We start from the raw sequence: 22,362 nt of genomic DNA on the forward strand, positions 1-22,362 counted from the left end.
GGAGGTTTCTTGTTGTCTTTTATCACGCACATAATGCCGCCTGTACTTCTGGGGCGGGCGCCACATTCAGTATGAATCACAGTCTATAGGCGCACAGTACCGGCTATAACGGGTTGGCTCGTATCCTGTTCGTGACGCCAAGTATGACACGCTCACTGGGCCGTGGGGTACTCAGTAGCTGGGCCGGTCAATGCTGGGGGATGTCACAGTGGCAGTGACCCAGTCCGTGACCCAGGGCAGTCAATAAAAGGGTAAAGAAAAGGGGAATAAAGTAAAAGGGAATGAAGTTTTTAAAGATAATGTTCGTGACGCCACCTGTGGTATGCGGCTATATGGGGCTGCCGCTGCGGTGCAGATCCTCTGGAACTCATGGTGACGCAGCAGAGTTAGTACAGCTCTCCACAGGCAGAGCTAAGCCCCAGGGCAGGAAATAGTGATGTTATGAGATAGATGTTGCTGGTGCTGTGTAGTGCAGGGCTGGTGATGGCGCAGCAATTATTCAAGGACACAGTGGGGTGCAGTATTCAGATTTTACTCACAGTTATCACGCTGCTCCTGGTTACAACTGCCAGCTTATAACCACCCACGTCGTCCTGCGTTCACCAAGAAAGGGGTTCAGCAGCTCTCAGGTATTTCAGGAGTACTTAAACGGGACCCCGTTCTATGTTCCTTCCTCGGTCGTCTTCCTGCGCTGGCTCTCACCCTCCTGCCCTGTGCCTCACAATTAGTGTCCCAAGCCAGTAGCCTCGGATCTTGTCGGGTGACGTGCAGTCCCCTGGACCCTATGTGGCCACTTTTTCGGCGATGCAATTGTGGTAGTGGGCAACTGCAAATTGAAAGTACAGTAGCCTCCGGTTATCTAGCTGAGCCTGATTGTTCTCCACTAGTTTAGGGGCCGGTCCCCTCATTATTTTACATCAAAATATATATAAAGGTTACGTTGGTGCACTACCAATGACGTTAGTGAGGATGCGGTAATTAAAATAAGTACCTTTTATTTAGGATCAAAATCACAAACCGGTATTTGACTCCGGACCGGACTTCACCTGGAGCCAAAACATGGTTCGTAATTTTGATCCTAAATAAATGGTACTTATTTTAATTATTGCATCCTCACTAACATCTTTGGTAGCGCACCAATATAACCCTTCTATATTTTTAGCTTTCCCGGTTCCTTGGTGTACCACGAATACTGTCTAGTGCTGCACCTCACTGCCTACACTCCAAGTGCTACAACCCTGCACCACTAGAAGTAACAAGCCATTTTAGTGCCACCATCCCCATGTAATTATTTTACATCAGTATTTGTAAGCCAAAACCAGGAGTGGATGAAAAACCCAGAAGTGGTGCACGAGTTTCAATTATACTTTTCCTATGATTGTTCCACTCCTGATTTTGGCTTACAAATACTGATGTACAATAGTGACTAAATACTGAACCTGTAAATGTGGCCTTATAAAGAGTTGTTCAGCAAGTAAGTGATTGACAGTGCAACTCAACTAAAGCTCACCTGTGGTGCATCCCTTGGTATTAGATTGATAGTGGACTGAAACCGTGAAATGAATTGTTGCTTGTAATGCTAAGTGATGCTGTCACCTGTAATATCAAGCTCGTCTGTGACATAAAACAGTATAGATACGAGGGGCGTTCATGAAAGATTTCCCCTGACCCACTTCCAGTGGACTGAGAGCAATGAAACTTGGCACAGTTATTAGTCATACTCTACATAGGTGCCACCTAGGGACACACACTTCTCCCATCTCTTTAAGCAACTGTAAACACCTCGCTTGTAGAATTTGTTTGGCATTTCAAATTCGAGTTCGTGTTCAGGGTTCCAGCTTGCTCGCGCCAAAAAATCAGCTCCGCCCATGAACATCCCTGATTTGCCACACTGTCACGCAGATGTTAACGTCTAATTCATCAATTGCGACTTTTTAAAAATAAGAAAATGTGTCACAATTTCACTTCAGCCCTCTGCTCATGTATTTTCGAGTATGCCAAAAAAATTTGTTTTCAACTTTCACAGTTACAGTCAGGAAAAAAAACCTTTTTGACTTTGTGCCAAATTCACGAATCTCATTTTGATGAGTTTTATGCCCAAACTGCAACTAACACCACAAGATTAGCTAAGTGTAATGACAATTCTTTGTAAATGAATTAAACATTATATAAAGTGGGTACTGAAAGTATTCAGACCCCTTTAAATTTTTCACTCTTTGTTTCAGTGCAGCCATTTGGTAAATTCTAAAAAGTTCATTTTTTTTCTCATTAAAGTACACTCTGCACCCCATCTTGACTGAAAAAAATCAGAAAAGTAGAAATTTTTGCAAATTTATTAAAAAAGAAAAACTGAAATATCACATGGTCATAAGTATGCTCAGACACTCATATTTATCTTCCAAAAGGTAGGGGAGAAAACAAGGGGATCTGCTACTTTGGATCTAATCCTTATAAACAAGGAGGAAATGGTTGAGGAGGTAAAAGTGGCTGGGACCCTAGGAGGCAGCGATCATACTATTATAGAATTTTGGATAACTAGAGGAGGAAGACATGTGAAGACTCAAACTTCAAGGTTAGATTTTAGAAAGGCAGATTTTAAGAGACTCAGAAAGAGAATAGGAGGGATCCAATGGCTGGATGTCCTTAAGGACAAAAATGTCCAGGAAGGATGGGAAATTTTTAAAAATGAGATTCTCAAAGCACAATCGTTAACAATCCCGAAAAGTAGGAAGAATGGGAAGCATTTAAGGAAACCAGGATGGATGAACACAGAACTTAAACACATGCTAAAAAGAAAGAAAGAAATGTTTATTAAATGGAAAGAGGGAGGCATATCTAAAGAAGATTATAATGCAGTCTGCAGATCCTGCAGGGCATGTATCAGGTTAGCTAAAGCTGACAATGAATTAAGGCTTGCAAGAGATGTCAAAAGCAATAAAAAAGGATTTTGGGGGTATGTCAAAAGTAAAAGAAAAGTCAAAGATGCTATAGGATTTTTACAGGATGAAAATGGAGAAATGGTAAGAGAGGATGTTGAGAAGGCCAAACTTTTTAATTCCTATTTTGCATCTGTTTTCTCTCAGAAAGAAAATGTAACATCAACTGATCTTCACTGTCCTTTTAAAGGAATAGAAGAATCCAAGTTATCTGTAAACAGAAAGATTGTGAGGGAATATTTAGCTAACATAAATGAGTTCAAGTCTCCAGGTCCAGATGAATTACACCCCAGAGTACTGAAGGAGATCGTAGAAGAAATTTTAGAACCACTCTCCATAATCTTTGAAAATTCTTGGAGAACAGGAGAAGTCCCAGAAGACTGGAGAAGAGCAAATGTTGTTCCTATCTTCAAAAAGGGGAAGAAGGTGGACCCAGGGAACTATAGGCCGGTGAGTCTGACTTCTATACCAGGAAAGATCTTTGAACAAATTAATAAACAACATGTATGTAAGTACCTGGATAAGAATGAAGTGATTAACCAGAGTCAGCATGGGTTTATAACTAACAAGTCATGTCAGACTAACTTAATTTCCTTCTATGACAGAATCACTGACTGGGTGGATCAGGGAAATGCTGTAGATATAGTATATCTTGACTTCAGCAAAGCATTTGACAAAGTATCTCACACCATCCTTATTGAAAAAATGACCAAGTATGCAATGGACCAGGCAACTGTTAGGTGGATTCATAACTGGCTTAGTGATCGGACTCAAAGGGTGATTGTAAATGGCTTCACATCCAGCTGGATGAATGTCTCAAGTGGGGTACCACAGGGCTCCGTCTTGGGACCTGTATTGTTCAACATCTTTATCAATGATTTAGATGAAGGAATTGAGGGTAAACTGATTAAATTTGCTGATGACACAAAGCTAGGAGGGATAGCTAATACTAGAGAAGAGAGAGAGAGGATTCAAAAAGACCTAAATAAACTGGAGCAGTGGGCAGCAACCAACAGAATGGTTTTTAACAGGGAAAAATGCAAAGTACTACATCTGGGCAATAAAAATGAAAAAAGCATATACAGAATGGGAGGAATAGAGCTAAGCAACAGTACATGTGAAAAAGATTTAGGTATACTAATAGATCATAGACTGAACATGAGTCAACAGTGTGATGCAGCAGCAAAAAAGGCAAATACAATTCTGGGATGTATTAACAGAAGCATACAGTCTAGATCACGTGAAGTCATTATTGGTCTTTACTCCTCTTTGGTCAGACCTCATCTGGAATACTGTGTACAGTTTTGAGCACCACATTTTAAAAAAGACATAGACAAACTGGAGCAAGTTCAGAGAAGAGCGACCAGAATGGTGACTGGTCTGCAAACCATGTCCTATGAGGAACGGTTGCAGGATTTGGGAATGTTTAGCTTGCAAAAAAGAAGACTGAGAGGAGACTTAATAGCTGTCTACAAATATGTCAAGGGCTGTCACATTGTAGAAGGATCATCTTTATTCTCATTTGCACAAGGAAAGACTAGAAGCAATGGGATGAAACTAAATGGGAGGAGACACAGATTAGATATTAGAAAAAACTTTTTGATAGTTAGGGTGATTAATGAGTGGAACAGGCTGCCACGAGAGGTGGTGAGTTCCCCTTCAATGGACGTCTTCAAACAGAGGCTGGACAGACATCTGTCTGAGATGATTTAGTGAATCCTGCTTTGAGCAGGGGGTTGGACCAGATGACTCAGGAGGTCCCTTCCAACTCTACCATTCTATGATTCTATGATTCTATGATTTAAGTCACATGATGTCCATTTCCTTGTGATCCTCCTTGAGATGGTTCTACTCCTTCATTGGAGTCCAGCTGTGTTTAATTAAACTGATAGGACTTGATTTGGAAAGGCACACACCTGTCTATATAACACCTGACAGCTCACAGTGCATGTCAGACCAAATGAGAACCATGAGCTCAAATGAACTGCCCAAGGAGCTCTGAGACAGAATTGTGGCAAGGCACAGATCGGGCCAAGGTTACAAAATAATTTCTGCATTACTCAAGGTTCCTAAGAGCACAGTGGCCTCCATAATCCTTAAATGGAAGAAGTTTGGGACCACCAGAAGTCTTTCTAGACCTGGCCATCCAGCCAAACTGAGCAATCGTGGGAGAAGAGCCTTGATAGGAGAGGTAAAGAAGAACCCCAAGATCACTGTGACTGAGCTCCAGAGATGCAGTAGGGAGAGGGGTGAAAGTTCCACAAAGTCAACTATCACTGCAGCCCTCCACCAGTCGGGCTTTTATGGCAAAGTGGCCCAATGGAAGTCTCTCCTCAGTGCAAGACATATGAAAACCCGCATAGAGTTTGCTCAAAACACTTGAAGGACTCCCAGACTATGAGAAATAAGATTTTCTGGTCTGATGAGAACTTTCTGGTGATAATTCTAAGCTGTATATGTGGAGAAAACCAGCCACTGCTCATCACCTGCTCAATACAATCCCAACAGTGAAACATGGTGGTGGCAGCATGATGCTATGGGGGTGTTTTTCAGCTGCAGGGACAGTCCGACTAGTTGCAGTTGAAGGAAACATGAATGCGGCCATGTACAGAGATATCCTGGATGAAAACCTCTTCCAGATTGCTCTTGACCTCAGACTTGGCCGAAGGTTCACCTTCCAACAAGACAATGACCCTAACCACACAGCTAATATAACAAAGGAGTGGCTTCAGAACAACTCTGTGACCATTCTTGACTGGCCCAGTCAGAGCCCTGACCTAAACCCAATTGAGCCTCTCTGGAGAGACCTGAAAATGGCTGTCCACCAATGTTTACCATCCAACCTGACGGAACTGGAGAGGATCTGCAAGGAAGAATGGCAGAGGATCCCCAAATTCAGGTGTGAAAAACTTGTTGCATCATTCTCAAGAAGACTCATGGCTGTACTAACTCAAAAGGATGCTTCTACTCAATACTGAGCAAAGGGTCTGAATACTTATGACCATGTGATATTTCAGTTTTTCTTTTTTAATAAATTTGCAAAAATTTCTACATTTCTGTTTTTTTTCAGTCAAGATGGGGTACAGAGTGTACTTTAATGAGAAAAAAATGAACTTTTTAGAATTTACCAAATGGGTGCAATGAAACAAAGAGTGAAAAATTTAAAGGAGTTTGAAAATTTCCCGTACCCACTGTATATGTTAAAATGTATGTTAAAACAACACAAGGCACTGGCATAGGATGTGGTAGCATAACAGACAGAAATCTCATACCACAAATAAAAATGTGGGAGCTGCTAACAGCAGTACGAAATGTTGTACATAGCCAAATATCCATTCCATCAATGACACCTGTTTTTGTCCTGCCCTTTAGTTCTCTAAGCCATAGTACACAAGGGGCTAAGGAATATGCTACACCAGAACAACTTATACCAGTTGATTTATTGGAAGAGATGAATAGTCAGCTTCTGTACTCAGATAACATATGGCCAGAGGAGTTGGAGGACATGATTCTAACACAAAGCTGGGCTGCTGCGAGTCATGTTTGTAGGGGCACTGGCAGTCATAGAATTAGCTATTTTAACCCAGACACATTTCAAGGTGGAAATCAGGCAGGGAGAAAGAAGCTCAGGTCATTTACCACAAAGAGTCAACGGCCAGACGAATCAGAGATGATGATGCTGTGGTAGACAAAATCGGGAAACCTTATAGGTGCTGAATAAGTGATGTCATTGTAAGAAAAGGGGGTTGTACTTGATGATACACAGCTCAGATGATGCGGCTGAAAGATGTTTTGGTGCAAAATCAGCTCTGAAGCTGGTGATGCTGTATATGCTTTTGATGGAGGAGGCTCAACAGTGCCTGAAAGGTCTGGTTGCAGTGGCGGTGAGTCAGTGTTTGCAACCAGATGATTCTTTGGCAGTGTGCAAACTCTGCAAGGCCAAAATAAGCTATTGATATTGTGGTTCATAGAGATTAGTAACTACAGCTCTCCATCAACATGTGATGTCACATCAAGAGCTCATTTGGGAAAATATATGTGGCCAGCAATCAGAGAAAGCCTCAATTTGTCTTGCTGCCCACTCTTGTCACACTTGTCTTTCTGTCAACTAGGTCACACCCACAAGTAGTATCTGGTTGGTGTCATCATCAATATCAATTGTCATCCAGTAGTCATGTTTGTCGTACTGTGAGTATGCCTCCACTTTCTTCCCCATCAGACCAGAAAATATCCATCCCTGATTGTGTGTTGAGAAAACAAGTGTATGCTCTCAATCATCAGCTGGTTTACAAAATAAACACTCACCTGGTCAAGTTGCTGGTGGTGCATTTGCTGCCATATAACCTTGCAGAGTTGGCTGCCTTTCAAGAAATGATGGCATGCGCTTAGCCTTGATAGAAGTTTCTCAGCCACCATTATTTCTTGCAGAAATTTCTGAGCTTTCACATACAGGATAACATTTGCTGCTCTCATGACTTGCTATTGAGCTCAAAAGTGTACTGCACTGTAAGCACCTGGACACTGCAGCTGCAGACATAACTATGGACAGAGAAAATAATGAGTTTTAAGGCCCACTGGTTGAATGCTTGGAGCAGCAGTGATTCACCACCGCAACTGGGACAGGTGGTGAAGCCTCTGCAACTGGGAACTACAGTGGGAAAAAAAAGTATTTAGTCAGCCACCAATTGTGTAAGTTCTCCCACTTAAAAAGATGAGAGAGGCCTGTAATTGACATCATAGGTAGACCTCAACTATGAGAGACAAACTGAGAAAACAAATCCTGAAAATCACATTGTCTGATTTGGAAAGGAATTTTTTTCAAATTTTGGTGGAAAATAAGTATTTGGTCAATTTCAAACAAGCAAGATTTCTGGCTCTCACAGACCTGTAACTTTTTCTTTAAGAGGCTCCTCTGTCCTCCACTCATTACCTGTAGTACTGGCCCCTGTTTGAACTTGTTATCAGTATAAAAGACACTTGTCCGCAACCTCAAACAGTCACACTCCAAACTCCACTATGGTGAAGACCAAAGAGCTGTTGAAGGACACTGTACATCTACTTCCAAAATCAGGCAGGTGTTACCGGTCTCATCTTATACCTTCTCCGTATCCTACTCAAAATACATGACCTCACCCTCAACGGCCACAGGGCCCGTTGTTGATTCCATACCTCACCCTCATTCCTTTCACTTATGCAAGATAAAGCACTGCCAAATCCTTTTACAGCTTGAAACCATGGGTGAAAAAAGCCATACATTGGATGAGTTGCTGCTGTGCATCAAGCGGCATCTCTAAGACTGTATAGCTCCCCATGAACTGCAGTTAGGAATTGATTGACAATGCCCAGAACACTCTAGCTGCCTTACAGTCAGCCAGGTAGCTCATGCTCCCTGCATGCACACATCCTGTACTAATAGGTGCAACATTTCTTTAAAAAATATACCTTCTTGAGGAAGGTGGTGTTTATAGCTAGGAACTAGTCAGCTCAATTATCCATTCTTTTGTGGCCAAGCACATCCTCCTTGCTTTGCAAAATCAAGACAGTCTGACAGAGTACCGCCTGATTTGCAATGTCACAATCCTCTGGAATTTTATGCTTCATATGTTGGAGCATCTTTACGAGCAAATTAAAGCAGTGAAAGAGTATATCATGCAGTGATAGAAAACTAGGGAGCAGAGAAAAGCGCATTAGGGTCTTATCTGGTTGACAATTAAAGATATAAAAAAAGGTTATGCTAACCTGGTAAGGTTGTGTTCACACCACGATATTAAGGCATAGAATCCCAGCTGTTGCAGGTGCCCAGGTCCTCAGACCAGAAAATTCTCATAAAAAATGGAAGTTGTGGATATTCTGTGCTGCTGGCACACACAAATAGGCTTGCATTTTTTTAATTTTGTCTACGCATTTCAAAGTATACAAAATTCTTCATCAGGACAAAAACCCTGAAGAAGAAGTTTGTATACTTCGAAAAGCATAGACAAGATAAAAAAAACGCAAACCTATTTGTGTGTGCATGGATCTACCATTCTACCTACCAGCAGTGTGGAATATCCACAACTCCCTTTTTCTATGCAGACTATATCATGCAGGACACAATCTCAAGCATCGTCTATTTTGACATCCGACATTGACATCTGATGATAAACACATCCCCTACTGAAGCCCTTTGAAGAGGTGACAACATTTTTATAAGGGACAAATGTGAAATCAATAAATAAAACACTCAGCAGAATTTAACAAGAAATGGAGGAAAAACAGCAACTTGCATATGTTTTCTGCTAGTCTGTGTGTTGGGGACCCTCAAGGTCCATGTTACGTGCTGCAGGATTTGGAGAAGGAGGAAGAGAAAGAAGAAGAAGAAGAGGAGTAACAGCATCAGGTGGCTCTGATGGGGGACATAGAATTGGTACAAGCAGGGGACAAGGTTGACAGCTAAAATGAGAATGACAAGGGTGTTGCTGAAAATGAACCAATGCAGCTGTTGATTATGTTGTTGAATATTGTAAGCTTTATGTTGGAATCCTTGTGAGATGACATTTGTATTATTAACATCAAGCAAAGGTATGACTAGCCATGCTTTACACCCTCACTATAAAAGCAAAATGGGGAGATTTTAGATTTTTCTGGCTTTTGGAAGGGAATCCAAATTGGCTTATTACCAGAATAAGCTGTGTTACCTGCTCTATGAAGCTTTCACTGAGCAGATGCCTGCTGGCCACACAACTGTCCAGGACACCACTCTGCGATCTTTGCAGACCAAATTCTCCTTCCTCTGCATGTGCCAGCACTAGAGTTGCGGCAGGTAGCCACATCAACAGCAGCAAAATCTACAGTAAATTTTATATGATGACACACTTCAGTAGAGATGCACCTTCTTGGACAGCCAGGTTTAGTCGTACCTAAACTATGTCCTTTCTCAGGCAGATACTCTGACCTTTCACTCAATGGAGTTCTGGGTCAGCAGGTTGGACCAATGGCAAGAACTAGCCCAGATTGCTATGGATGTAGTATCATATCCAGTTCCAGTGTAATCTAACAGATTGGGATTCAGTACAGCCAGTGGCTTTGTCACATCCAAGCAGACCTGGTTATCAAGCATGGAAAACCTTACATTTGTCAAAATAAATCAGGCATAGATCAGTGTGAACTTTCATTCACCTACGGCTGATGACAATAATTCAATTGGTCATCCCATCTGCTTGGCTGACTGTCTGTGTGTTTGTCTTCTACACAATTCTGCTGCTGTTACTGCCGATGGCCACACTCAGCTGGGCATAATCCCTGTCTATCATGTAATCTATACTGTAGTATTACTGTTATCAGGTCTACTGTTGCTGGCAATACAATGCCAGATATCTCCTTGATTGCCCCATCTTATTTTTCTACCATGTGGCTTCTACCAATGCCCCTTCTACTGCCCAGTCATGTCAGCCACACATCTCCTGGCTGCCTACCGTGCATTAAAGTGCTATGCTCTACTACTGCTGCTAGGGCTGTTGCTATTGCCCCTATACTTCCAGACATTTTGCCTGCTCTGTGATAATTCTCTACTATGCGACTTCTGCCGCTGCCACTGCCAGAGAACAGCCATGCCAGTCACACATCTCCTGGCTGCCCATTGTGTTTTATAGTGACTGTACTAATGCTGGTTAATGTATTCTCTTGGGGGTACATAAAAATGAAACAGCTCCGAAAATATGGCTAATTTTTTTAAAGGCTTGTTGACTAGCCATTGCTTTTTCATATTGAAAGCAGCTAGCCTGCTCTTCTTGCTGCCTAAAAAGGATCATTTTTGTTATTGTTTATTTCTTTTGACAGTAGCAAAAATATTGAGAATCCCAAAAAATGGGATACATTATTCACTTTCAGTTGAGAAGTCATTACTTCTTCACTTTCAAAGCAGCACACCTGCTTTTCCTCTGTGATAAGAAGCAGTGAAATCCCTGAAGAGACCTTCCAGGATGTGCCATTAATGAGAAGAGATTGCCATCTGCTGGCCAGGCGAAATCAAGTGGAACCAAATTACACTGGAAGATTTGCAGGTGGAGTTACTTTGTGTGCTGGAACTGATCCGGTGACCTACAGGAAGAACTTCCTTGATATAAAAGCCTTGCATGTAAAACCGCAGGCAGATTTGGCTCCAGAGAAGAGAGTGGAGCAGACGTGCTCAAGGGATGTTGCTGAGGCCAGCGCGACAGGCTTCAAAGGTAAGTCTACGCCACCAAGTTGCCGGTCACCACCTGGCAAGGCCTGGATTCCACTCAGGAGGACTCCAAGTTCAGCCTGCACTGGTCTGGACCAGGATCCATGCCCTATGATAGTTAAGCCTCAGAGACCAGACATCACCTGTCAAGAGCCGAGGCCTGGTCTGTTCAGCTCAAATCCTAAGAGACTTCCGCCGACAGTCAAGTCAAGATAATCAGTGAGAGACTGCGACAGGTGAAGCATGCTTGCAACTGCAGAGGGACAGCGTGCATGAGCAGGGCCATCACTTCCAGCTCTAACCTATTGTACCAGGGATGGCTGGCATTAGGACCACCGGTTGGAGAGGCCGGTTGGTGCGTGGGAGGCTCAACGGGCTTTGATAGACTACGTCAGAGAGAGACGCTAGGGCCAGAGCTGCAGAGAGAACTTACTCCAACAACTGGTTGCACCACCTTTGTGAAAGGAACATTAACATTGTATAGTGAAAGATTTTCTCTGCTATTCCAAGCTTATTGTTATTTGTTTGAAGGTTGATTTGCCTACTTGCTAACACTAATTGTTTAGGGTTACTTTAAATTACTTTAAAGTTATTGCTGTATATGAATTGAACTGTATCAATCCCTGACTGTTCCCACCTTGAGTTCTCTGTGTGTTGCATCTAGACACCTGCATTACACCTCCATAAGTAAAGTGATCATTTTTGGCTGGCTTGTATAAAAGCTTCTTCATTTTACAAAGAAACAAGCTCTTGATACTCTCTAAACAGGGATTATTTTTGCATTACCCTTTGTGAAACAGCTATGGCTATTTTCATTTGCATCGCTTATGTATGAACAGGAGAAAGGCAAACATCTATTACCAAAAATAGATAATTTTTAGACTGTTTTTAGTAGCTTAAAAAGTATGATACTGAAGTGTTGTAAAATAGGCCGCTGGTTACCATTAGTTAAATGTTGCAATAATCTAAATATGACTATAAGAGTTTTTAACATATATGTTGGTAGCACTTCCCGATGTATAAGTTGACATGCTCATATGGTCTTATTAACCAAATGTTTGCATAAATATGTCTTTTGGGCATTTGTTTGGCTGGTATGTGCTAACATGATGTTATCATGTAAAAAACAATTATATTCTTAGTAGGCATATAAAACTGAATAACAATTCAGTTGCCTATATCTGGGGCATGTATTTAGGGGCACTCTTCTGCCATACATGGGAACCATATGCCCCTAATCCCATGTGAGGTAAACAGAGATTAGGAGGTGCAAACTGCAATATATACAAAATAGGTATAATGCATATCATGTACATAAATTTGGATATTATGAGATGAAGGCTGGATGTGATATTTGTTCCCTCTATGAACTGAAACATTCAGTGAGCTTGTGATGTGCTTGATCCAACCATATTATTGCATAAAAAATAAAGGAAAACAGAAAGCTTCTTTCTGTCCAATAGCAATTTCAATATAGGACCCATGTAGTGAAAAACAAATAGACCAACCTCTTTAATTCAACATCTGTGCCAATAACAACTAATCTAATTTTTACCTTACATTTTTATGAGCTGTAATTGCAAAAACAACATTTCTTGCCATGTGGTGAAACTAGCTTATTGAACTCAAGCTGTAGGAGGGATAATTATACCGGTCCATTTTGGTAAGATTTCCATAATGAACTCCTTTGTATTTACTCATAGATAGGCCTAAGAATATTTCTACGATATTGTAAACATTGCATGTGACAAGTAAATTGAATCATCTGCAAAAGATATAGATTACTGGAATGCATGTGCTTCTGCTTGAATTTGTCAATTCTGGCTATTTTCATCAATTGTTAGTAAGAAAATGACAAATATATGAAAAATAGAGTGTTTCCATAATTTAGTTTTACACAGATAGCAAAAACACACAAATGTCTCAATCAGGAATTTATAAAATGTCACAAGTAAAGCAAATGCAGAAAGAAGAATAACCTGACAAATGCACTACAGCAACCAGAATACATAAAGTGGTGACTAGCGTTGAGCCACCCCCGTAGTGTTCGAGTTCGGTTCGGTTCGTCGAACACCCGTGTGTTCGCTGAACTGTTCGTCGAACTGTTCGTCGAACACCTTCGAACACCGTTAAAACCAATGGCAGGCAAACAAAAACACATAGAAACACATAGAAAACACCTTCAAAGGTGTCCAAAAGCTGACAAACTGCTCAGAAGACATAACTAACACATGGAAAAGTGACAAGTACATATAGTCATGCGAAAATAAAAGAGGTGGAGGAGTAAAAGGAGGGGGAGACACAGATATAGGCATGTCATGCCCTTCTAAAATCCAAAAAGTGAGAAGCCGACACGGCCAGTCCGCTCCTGCCCGTGCCACCTCCGTGTCGCCGGGTTTGTGCCAGAGCCGCGGTGAACCCTGACGGCCAGCCCCCCTCTCCCAATACTGGTGCCTGTCTGCTGGTGGGTCGAGCGAGCCCCCCTGTGGTGGAGGCAGCTCTAAGCTTTTTAATTTAAATTGTCTCTCTAATTTGAATGAATACACTTTAAATCCATTTACAAGGATCTATTGGAGGGCAAGTCTCATGCCAGCAGCCACGTAATTCCAGCTCCAGTAGCGTCCACTAAAGCTGCTGCAGTTAAAAAGCTTTTATAAGGATCGAGCTCGGCTGTCCACCGCAAAGCATCCTACTGCCAGTACCAGCCCCTATGCCTTGGGGTGCCTCCTGATGCTCTTCACTAAGTATCCCATGGTCCCGAATCATTTCCTTTGAAAAAATTAAGTGTCTAAACTACAGGTGGTGTAGCTTGCTTAACAGCCGGGATAATCCGCTGACTAGCAGACACTGCTACTAGGCACAAAGTATTTCCTGGGCTAGATGCAGTTAAAAATTTGTAATTAGATACTCTCGTTGGATGCTGAGAAAGCATTCCATAGAGTCTCCTGGCACGCCATATATGATTCTCTTAAAAAGCTTGGGGTAGGGGTCTAGGGGACCCTTTTATAGCCAAAATCACGGCCCTGTATCGCAATACGTCACCTAGGCTGAAGATAAATGGAACTGTAGCACCCTGAGGGCTCGGTTGCTACAGACGTATTGCACCTCACCCAGAGGTGTGATATCTCACTCTCAGGTAAGGATGGAGTGTGGATCAGGACCCGACACCTGCATGCATTACACCACATTGCCGTGGGGCAGGGCGACCAATATGCCCCTGAGATGGGCACGACAGTCCCTGTCCCTGGCTGGAGTGGGGGGAGGGAACACTGAGGAAGGGGAACCCTGTAGTGCAGGAGCAGGGAGGAAGCAGTTCCTGGGTGCATTGAGAAGGGAGTATAAAAGGTGGGCACCATCTTAGTTCAGTGCAGAGAAGTCTGAGCAGAAGTGGCAGGGAGCAGGGGCTCTGCATGAGCTCTGCTCCGGAGGCGGGCCTAGTAACAGAGGCCCAGGCCTGGAAGAGGGAGAAGGAAGGAAGAGGAGCGGAGAAGGCTCCAGGAACGAGGAATGAAGGGATCCCAGGGGTGCGGACGGGCGAGTCGCCACCGCACGCCCGAATCCACCTGCATGGAGGGGTCAGGCCAAAGGGGGAGACCGGTCCCCGAACTAGTGGAGGCAGGAAACGACCCTCAGCTAGAAACCGGAGGCTCTGACATTTTATGTGGCGCAGCCCCTCGCTACACCCGCTAGGAAGGCACCACATAGGGTCAGGGAAACTGGCGCCAAGTTTACCAAGAGGAGGCCCGAGGCAGCCGGACAGAAGTGTTGGTAAGAAAGGCCAGACAAAGGACACACAAAGGGGGTCCTGTGAAGTGCTCCAAAGTTATCTGGGAGTTGTCTGAGCCCCTCACCTGGTGAGCACAGTACGACGTGGGCAGCCGTTACCTGCAGACGTGGTCTGGATAATAAGAACTGTGAGTAAAGGCCCTGGACTGCATCACTGACTCCGTGTCGTTACTGCTGCTGCCCTGCACCATCACCCCATCCTCCGCATACACTGCCCTGAGGCTATACTCCTCCCGTGGGGACTTATGCTGCGCTCTGCTGCACCCACAACACCAGCCTCAGCGGTCTGCCCTGTAGCGGCGGTTCACTCTGACCGCAATCCACGGGTGGCGTAGTCGGACATTTAAACATCAAAACCACATAAATAGTTCCGCCACTGGTTTGACCGCCCTGAGCCACGGAACCGGGTCGCCGCCACGAAGACTACAACCACCAGCATCCACCAAAAAGGGTCCGGCTCCGGGTGTCCCAAGTAGTGTTGAGCCACCCCCGTAGTGTTCGGGTTCGGTTCGGTTCGTCGAACACCGGGATGTTCGAGGAACTGTTCGTCGAACTGTTCGTCGAACACCTTAGAACACCGTCGAACACCGTTAAAACCAATGGCAGGCAAACAAAAACACATAGAAACACATAGAAAACACCTGCAAAGGTGTCCAAAAGCTGACAAACTGCTCAGAAGACACTCTCTTTAAAAAAGCCGGCCGGCAAATTCAGCAGCGGCATACACCGGTACCCGACAATTTAGACAAGAAGGAATAGAGCATCACACATAGATTAGATAGATAGAAACATGTCAGTCACACATATAAGAAGCACAGTGACAGTGTTGGTTACTGCACTTGTCATTTAGTGTAAAGGATTTATTAAAAAAAATATTAGTGTTTTCATGCACCGTCTCTTTAAAAAAGCCGGCCGGCAATTCAGCATCTGTACCCGACAATTTAGAACAGAAAGAATAGAGCTTCACACATAGATTAGATAGATAGAAACATGTCAGTCACATATATAATAAGTACAGTGATAGTGTTGCTTACTGTACTTGTCATTTAGTGTAAAGGATTTATTTAAAAAAATAATAGTGTTTTCATGCACTGTCTCTTTAAAAAAGCCGGCCGGCAATTCAGCAGCGGTACCCGACAATTTATAACAGACAGATAGAGCATCACACATAGATTAGATAGATAGAAACATGTCAGTCACATATATATGAAGTACAGTGATAGTGTTGGTTACTGTACTTGTCATTTAGTATTAAAATAAAGGATTTATTATTAAAAAAATTGGCGTGGGGTTCCCCTTAATTTTAGGCTCTAGCGGAGGTTAAGCAGACGGCTGGGGCAGATGTTTGAAGCCTGGGAAGGGGGTAATACCCACGGAGCTTCCCAGGCTACTAATATCAGCCCCCAGCTGAATACATAGCCTTTACTAGCTATTAAAATGGGGGACCCCCCAAAAAAAATGACGTGGGGTCCCCCCTAATTTAATAGCTAGCAAAGGCTAGGCAGACAGCTGGGGGCTGATATTAATAGCCCAGGAAGGGAGCCATGAATATTGGCCCCCTCCCAGGCTAGAAACACCAGCCGTCAGCCGCCCCAGAAATGGCGCATTCATAGGATGCGCCAATTCTGGCACTTAGCCTCGCTCTTCCACGCTGCCCTGGTGCGGTGGCAGGGGGTAATAGGGTTGGGGTTGTCAGCTTATAATGCCAGCTGACATCAAGCCCAGGTTAGTAATGGAGAGGCGTCTATAAGACACCCCCATTACTAACCCCATAGTCAAAGTTAAAAAAAACACAAACACCCAGAATAAAGTCCTTTAATTGAAATAAAGACACAATCCTTTATTGTTCTAAATTAAACCATACTTACCATCACGCCCATTCGAGCTGAAGCCAACGATCTCCTGCAATAAAAGAAAAATAATAAAGCAACCTCATCCTTACCTTTCCATGGTTCCCACGACAGCTTCAGCTCTGCTACATCGAGATGACAGGCTGGACCGCAGCAGAACGCTGCCATCCAGCCTGTCATCCCGCAGACACTGAGAAGCGCAGGCTTGCTTGCGCTGCTCAGCGTCTCTCTGTGACGACATCCAGATGAGCCGAGTTCATGTCCAATGAACTCGGCTCACCTCATGCACGTCACTGACAGCGTGGGAAAAATCTCACGCTGAAGCGCTGATTGCAGGAGAATTTTCCCACGCTGTCAGAGACGTGCAGGAGGTGAGCTGAGTTCATTGGACATGAGCTCACCTCATGCACATCACTGACAGCGTGGGAGAATTCTCCTGCACTCAGCACTTCAGCGTGAGAATTTTCTCACGCTGTCAGTGACGTGCATGAGGTGAGCCGAGTTCATTGGACATGACCTCGGCTCATCTGGATGCCGTCACAGCGAGACAGTGAGGAGCGCAAGCATGCCTGCGCTTCTCAGTGTCTGCGGGATGACAGACTGGATGGCAGCGTTCTGCTGCGGTCCAGCCAGTCATCTCGATGTAGCAGAGCTGAAGCTGTCGTGGGAACCATGGAAAGGTAAGGATGAGGTTGGTTTATTATTTTTCTTTTATTGCAGGAGATCGTTGGCTTCAGCTGGAATGGGTGTGATGGTAAGTATGGTTTAATTTAGAACAATAAAGAATTGTGTCTTTATTTCAATTAAAGGACTTTATTCTGGGTGTTATGTTTTTTTTAAATACTTTACTAGAAATTCATGGCGGTCATGTCTAATACTGGCGTGACCCCATGAATTTTGGGCTTGGGGCCAGCTGATAATACCAAGCTGGCCCTAACCCCTTTATTACCCAGTGAGCCACCGCACCAGGGCCCTGGATGAGTTGGGTACAGCGCCAGAAGATGGCGCTTCTATGAACGCGCCATTTTCCGGGGTGGCTGCGGACTGCAATTTGTAGCGGGGGGGGGCCCAGAAAGCTTGGGCGTCCCTGCGCTGCAGATTCCAGCCCCCAGCTGCCTAGTTGTACCTGGCTGGACACAAAAATAGGGCGAAGCCCCACGTACTTTTTTTTTAATTATTTCATGAAATTCATGAAATAATTAAGAAAAAAAGGCCTTCCCTATATTGTTGTGTCCGGCCAGGTACAAATAGGCAGCTGGTGGATGGGGGCAGCCTGTTCCTGCCTGCTGTACCTGGCTGGACACAAATATAGTGCGAAGCCCCACTTCAATTTTTTTAAATTATTTCAGGAAATTCATGAAATAATTTAAAAAAAATTGACGTGGGGCTTCGCACTATATTTGTGTCCAGCCAGGTACAGCAGGCAGGAACGGGCTGCCCCCAACCACCAGCTGCCTATTTGTACCTGGCCGGACACAACAATATAGGGAAGCCCTTTTTTTCTTAATTATTTCATGAAATAATTTAAAGAAAATTGACGTGGGGCTTCGCCCTGTTTTTGTGTCCAGCCAGGTACAACTAGGCAGCTGGGGGCTGGAATCCGCAGCGCAGGGAGGCCCAAGCTTTCTGGGCCACCCCCGCTGCAAATTGCAGTCCGCAGCCACCCCGGAAAATGGCGCGTTCATAGAAGCGCCATCTTCTGGCGCTGTACCCAACTCATCCAGGGCCCTGATGCGGTGGCTCACTGGGTAATAAAGGGGTTAGGGCCAGCTTGGCATTATCAGCTGGCCCTAAGCCCGAAATTCATGGGGTCACGCCAATATTAGACATGACCACCATGAATTTCTAGTAAAGTATTTAAAAAAAACACAACACCCAGAAAAAAGTCCTTTAATTGAAATAAACACACAATTCTTTATTGTTCTAAATTAAACCATACTTACCATCACGCCCATTCCAGCTGAAGCCAACGATCTCCTGAAATAAAAGAAAAATAATAAAGCAACATCATCCTTACCTTTCCATGGTTCCCATGACAGCTTCAGCTCTGCTACATCGAAATGACAGGCTGGACCGCAGCAGAACGCTGCCATCCAGCCTGTCATCCCGCAGACACTGAGAAGCGCAGGCTTGCTTGCGCTCCACAGTGTCTCTCTGTGAGGGCATCCAGATGAGCCGAGTTAATGTCCAATGAACTCGGCTCACCTCATGCACGTCACTGACAGCGTGGGAAAATTCTCCTGCACTCAGCGCTTCAGCGTGGGTGAATTCTCACACTGAAGCGCTGAGTGCAGGAGAATTCTCCCACGCTGTCAGTGACGTGCAGGAGGTGAGCTGAGTTCATTGGACATGAGCTCACCTTATGCACGTCACTGACAGCGTGGGAAAATTCTCCTGCACTCAGCGCTTCAGCGGGAGAATTCTCACGCTGAAGCGCTGAGTGCAGGAAAATTCTCCCACGCTGTCAGTGACGTGCAGGAGGTGAGCTGAGTTCATTGGACATGAGCTCACCTTATGCACGTCACTGACAGCGTGGGAGAATTCTCCTGCACTCACCGCTTCAGCTTGAGAATTTTCCCACGCTGTCAGTGACGTGCATGAGGTGAGCCGAGTTCATTGGACATGAACTCGACTCATCTGGATGTCGTCACAGAGAGACGCTGAGCAGCGCAAGCAAGCCTGCGCTTCTCAGTGTCTGCGGGATGACAGGCTGGATGGCAGCGTTCTGCTGCGGTCCAGCCTGTCATCTCGATGTAGCAGAGCTGAAGCTGTCGTGGGAACCATGGAAAGGTAAGGATGAGGTTGCTTTATTATTTTTCTTTTATTGCAGGAGATCGTTGGCTTCAGCTGGAATGGGCGTGACGGTAAGTATGGTTTAATTTAGAACAATAAAGGATTGTGTCTTTATTTCAATTAAAGGACTTTATTCTGGGTGTTTGTGTTTTTTTTAACTTTGACTATGGGGTTAGTAATGGGGGTGTCTTATAGACGCCTCTCCATTACTAACCTGGGCTTGATGTCAGCTGGTATCATAAGCTGACATCAACCCCAACCCTATTACCCCCTGCCACCGCACCAGGGCAGCGTGGAAGAGCGAGGCTAAGTGCCAGAATTGGCGCATCCTATGAATGCGCCATTTCTGGGGCGGCTGACGGCTGGTGTTTCTAGCCTGGGAGGGGGCCAATATTCATGGCTCCCTTCCTGGGCTATTAATATCAGCCCCCAGCTGTCTGCCTAGCCTTTGCTAGCTATTAAATTAGGGGGGACCCCACGTCATTTTTTTTGGGGGGTCCCCCATTTTAATAGCTAGTAGAGGCTATGTATTCAGCTGGGAGCTGATATTAGTAGCCTGGGAAGCTCCGTGGGTATTACCCCCTTCCCAGGCTTCAAACATCTGCCCCAGCCATCTGCTTAACCTCCGCTAGAGCCTAAAATTAAGGGGAACCCCACGCCAATTTTTTTAATAATAAATCCTTTATTTTAATACTAAATGACAAGTACAGTAACCAACACTATCACTGTACTTCATATATATGTGACTGACATGTTTCTATCTATCTAATCTATGTGTGAAGCTCTATTCTGTCTGTTATAAATTGTCGGGTACCGCTGCTGAATTGCCGGCCGGCTTTTTTAAAGAGACGGTGCATGAAAACACTATTATTTTTTTTGATAAATCCTTTACGCTAAATGACAAGTACAGTAAGCAACACTGTCACTGTACTTCGTATATATGTGGCTGACATGTTTCTATCTATCTAATCTATGTATGATGCTCTATTCTGTCTGTTATAAATTGTCGGGTACCGCTGCTGAATTGCCGGCCGGCTTTTTTAAAGAGACAGTGCATGAAAACACTATTATTTTTTTAAATAAATCCTTTACACTAAATGACAAGTACAGTAATCAACACTGTCACTGCACTTCTTATATATGTGACTGACATGTTTCTATCTATCTAATCTATGTGTGATTCTCTATTCCTTCTATTCTAAATTGTCGGGTACCGCTGCTGAATTGCCGGCCGGCTTTTTTAAAGAGACGGTGCATGAAAACACTATTATTTTTTTTGATAAATCCTTTACGCTAAATGACAAGTACAGTAAGCAGCACTTTCACTGTACTTCGTATATATGTGGCTGACATGTTTATATCTATCTAATCTATGTGTGAAGCTCTATTCTTTCGGTTCTAAATTGTCGGGTACTGGTGTATGCCGCTGCTGAATTGCCGGCTTTTCATGTTTCACTGTTGGCACTGTTCCCATCGATTTGGGCAATCACTGTAATGCCACAACCACCATGGCTGTGGCATTACAGTGAGTGGCAGACAATCCCTGCATGATTGGTGCTCTAAATAGCGCCAGACATGCAGGACACGCTTTTGGTGCAGGAACAGTTATCGAACATAACCTCGAACAGCCGAATTTCTTGCAAATCGTTCGGGTTCGTCGAACAACTCGAACACCGCCCAAAACAGCTCGAATTTGAGATTGGCGAACAGTTCTAGTCGAACACCGCTCATCTCTAGTCCCAAGGCCCAGGGGGTGCGTCAGAACATTTTCATCACCTTTCACAATCACCAATGGGACAAGGCAGGGATGTCCTCTGTCCCCTCTCTTATACATCCTAGTGACGGAGCACCTGCTCTCATCAATTCGCCATAACCCCAATATTAGGTGGATTGAGGTGGGAGGCACCGAGTACAAGTGCTCTCTATTTGCTGATGATGTCCTAGTATATATCACTCAATCACATATATCCATCCCTGCTGTTATGGCTGAAATAGATCACTTTGTTACATGGTCAAATTTTAAAATCAATGCAGTGAAGTCTGAGGCCCTCGATGTCTCCCTCCCCAAATCCATATAGGATTCCATCCAGTCCAACTTTCCCTTTGCCTGGCCTTCACAGGGTATCAAATACTTAGGAATTCCTATTCATAGAGACCTCTCCCATCTATGTTATCTTAATTTTGGGCCCTTTATTGAACAACTCCATACAGACCACGGTTGGCAAGTTAGAACTGTAAGATTCACTACGTGAACCGCTGGTGTTTTGTGGAAAAGCACATGTACACTGCGTTCCAAATTATTATGCAAAAAGTGTTTAGGAGTGATAAGGGAAGAATTTGTTTGTTTGTCAGTTAAACTCATTGATGGTGATGTGTGTCAGGGCTCTTTATATCACTGTAAGCAATTGCAGACACCTGTGCTAATTAGTTTGTCAGGTGTGTCCAATAAAAGGCAAGACTACTTAAGAAGGCTCTCTCACATTATTAAGCAGCCTACATTTTCTGCCAAAATGGGAAAGAAAAAGGATGTGTCGGCTGATGAGAAGCAACAAATTGTGGAGTGTTTAGGTCAAGGCATGACTACAATCAACATTGTGCGATGATCAGGATGAAGTGTCTTGGCAATCAAGAAGTATGTAGCTGATTCACAGTACACACGTGTGCGTGCTGATAAGGGCAAATTGAGGACTCTTTCCTACAGGCAATTACGTCAGGTTGAAAGAGCAGCGGCAAAAAAGCCTTGTCATAGCAGCAGACAAGTTTTTGAAGCTGCTTGTGCCTCCAACGTCCCCGG

At 44.0% G+C, this 22,362-nt stretch overlaps 1 long non-coding RNA gene across 1 annotated transcript in view; it reads left to right on the forward strand.

The window, feature by feature from the left end:
- LOC141258052 (uncharacterized) overlaps window positions 1–22,362 on the forward strand; it is a 384,140-nt gene that overhangs the window by 240,506 nt on the left and 121,272 nt on the right. The window lies entirely within an intron of this gene.

Source organism: Phyllobates terribilis, unplaced genomic scaffold, assembly GCF_046119375.1.
Source record: "Phyllobates terribilis strain yellow unplaced genomic scaffold, ASM4611937v1 Scaffold_3__8_contigs__length_932513732, whole genome shotgun sequence".
Lineage (NCBI taxonomy): Eukaryota > Metazoa > Chordata > Amphibia > Anura > Dendrobatidae > Phyllobates > Phyllobates terribilis.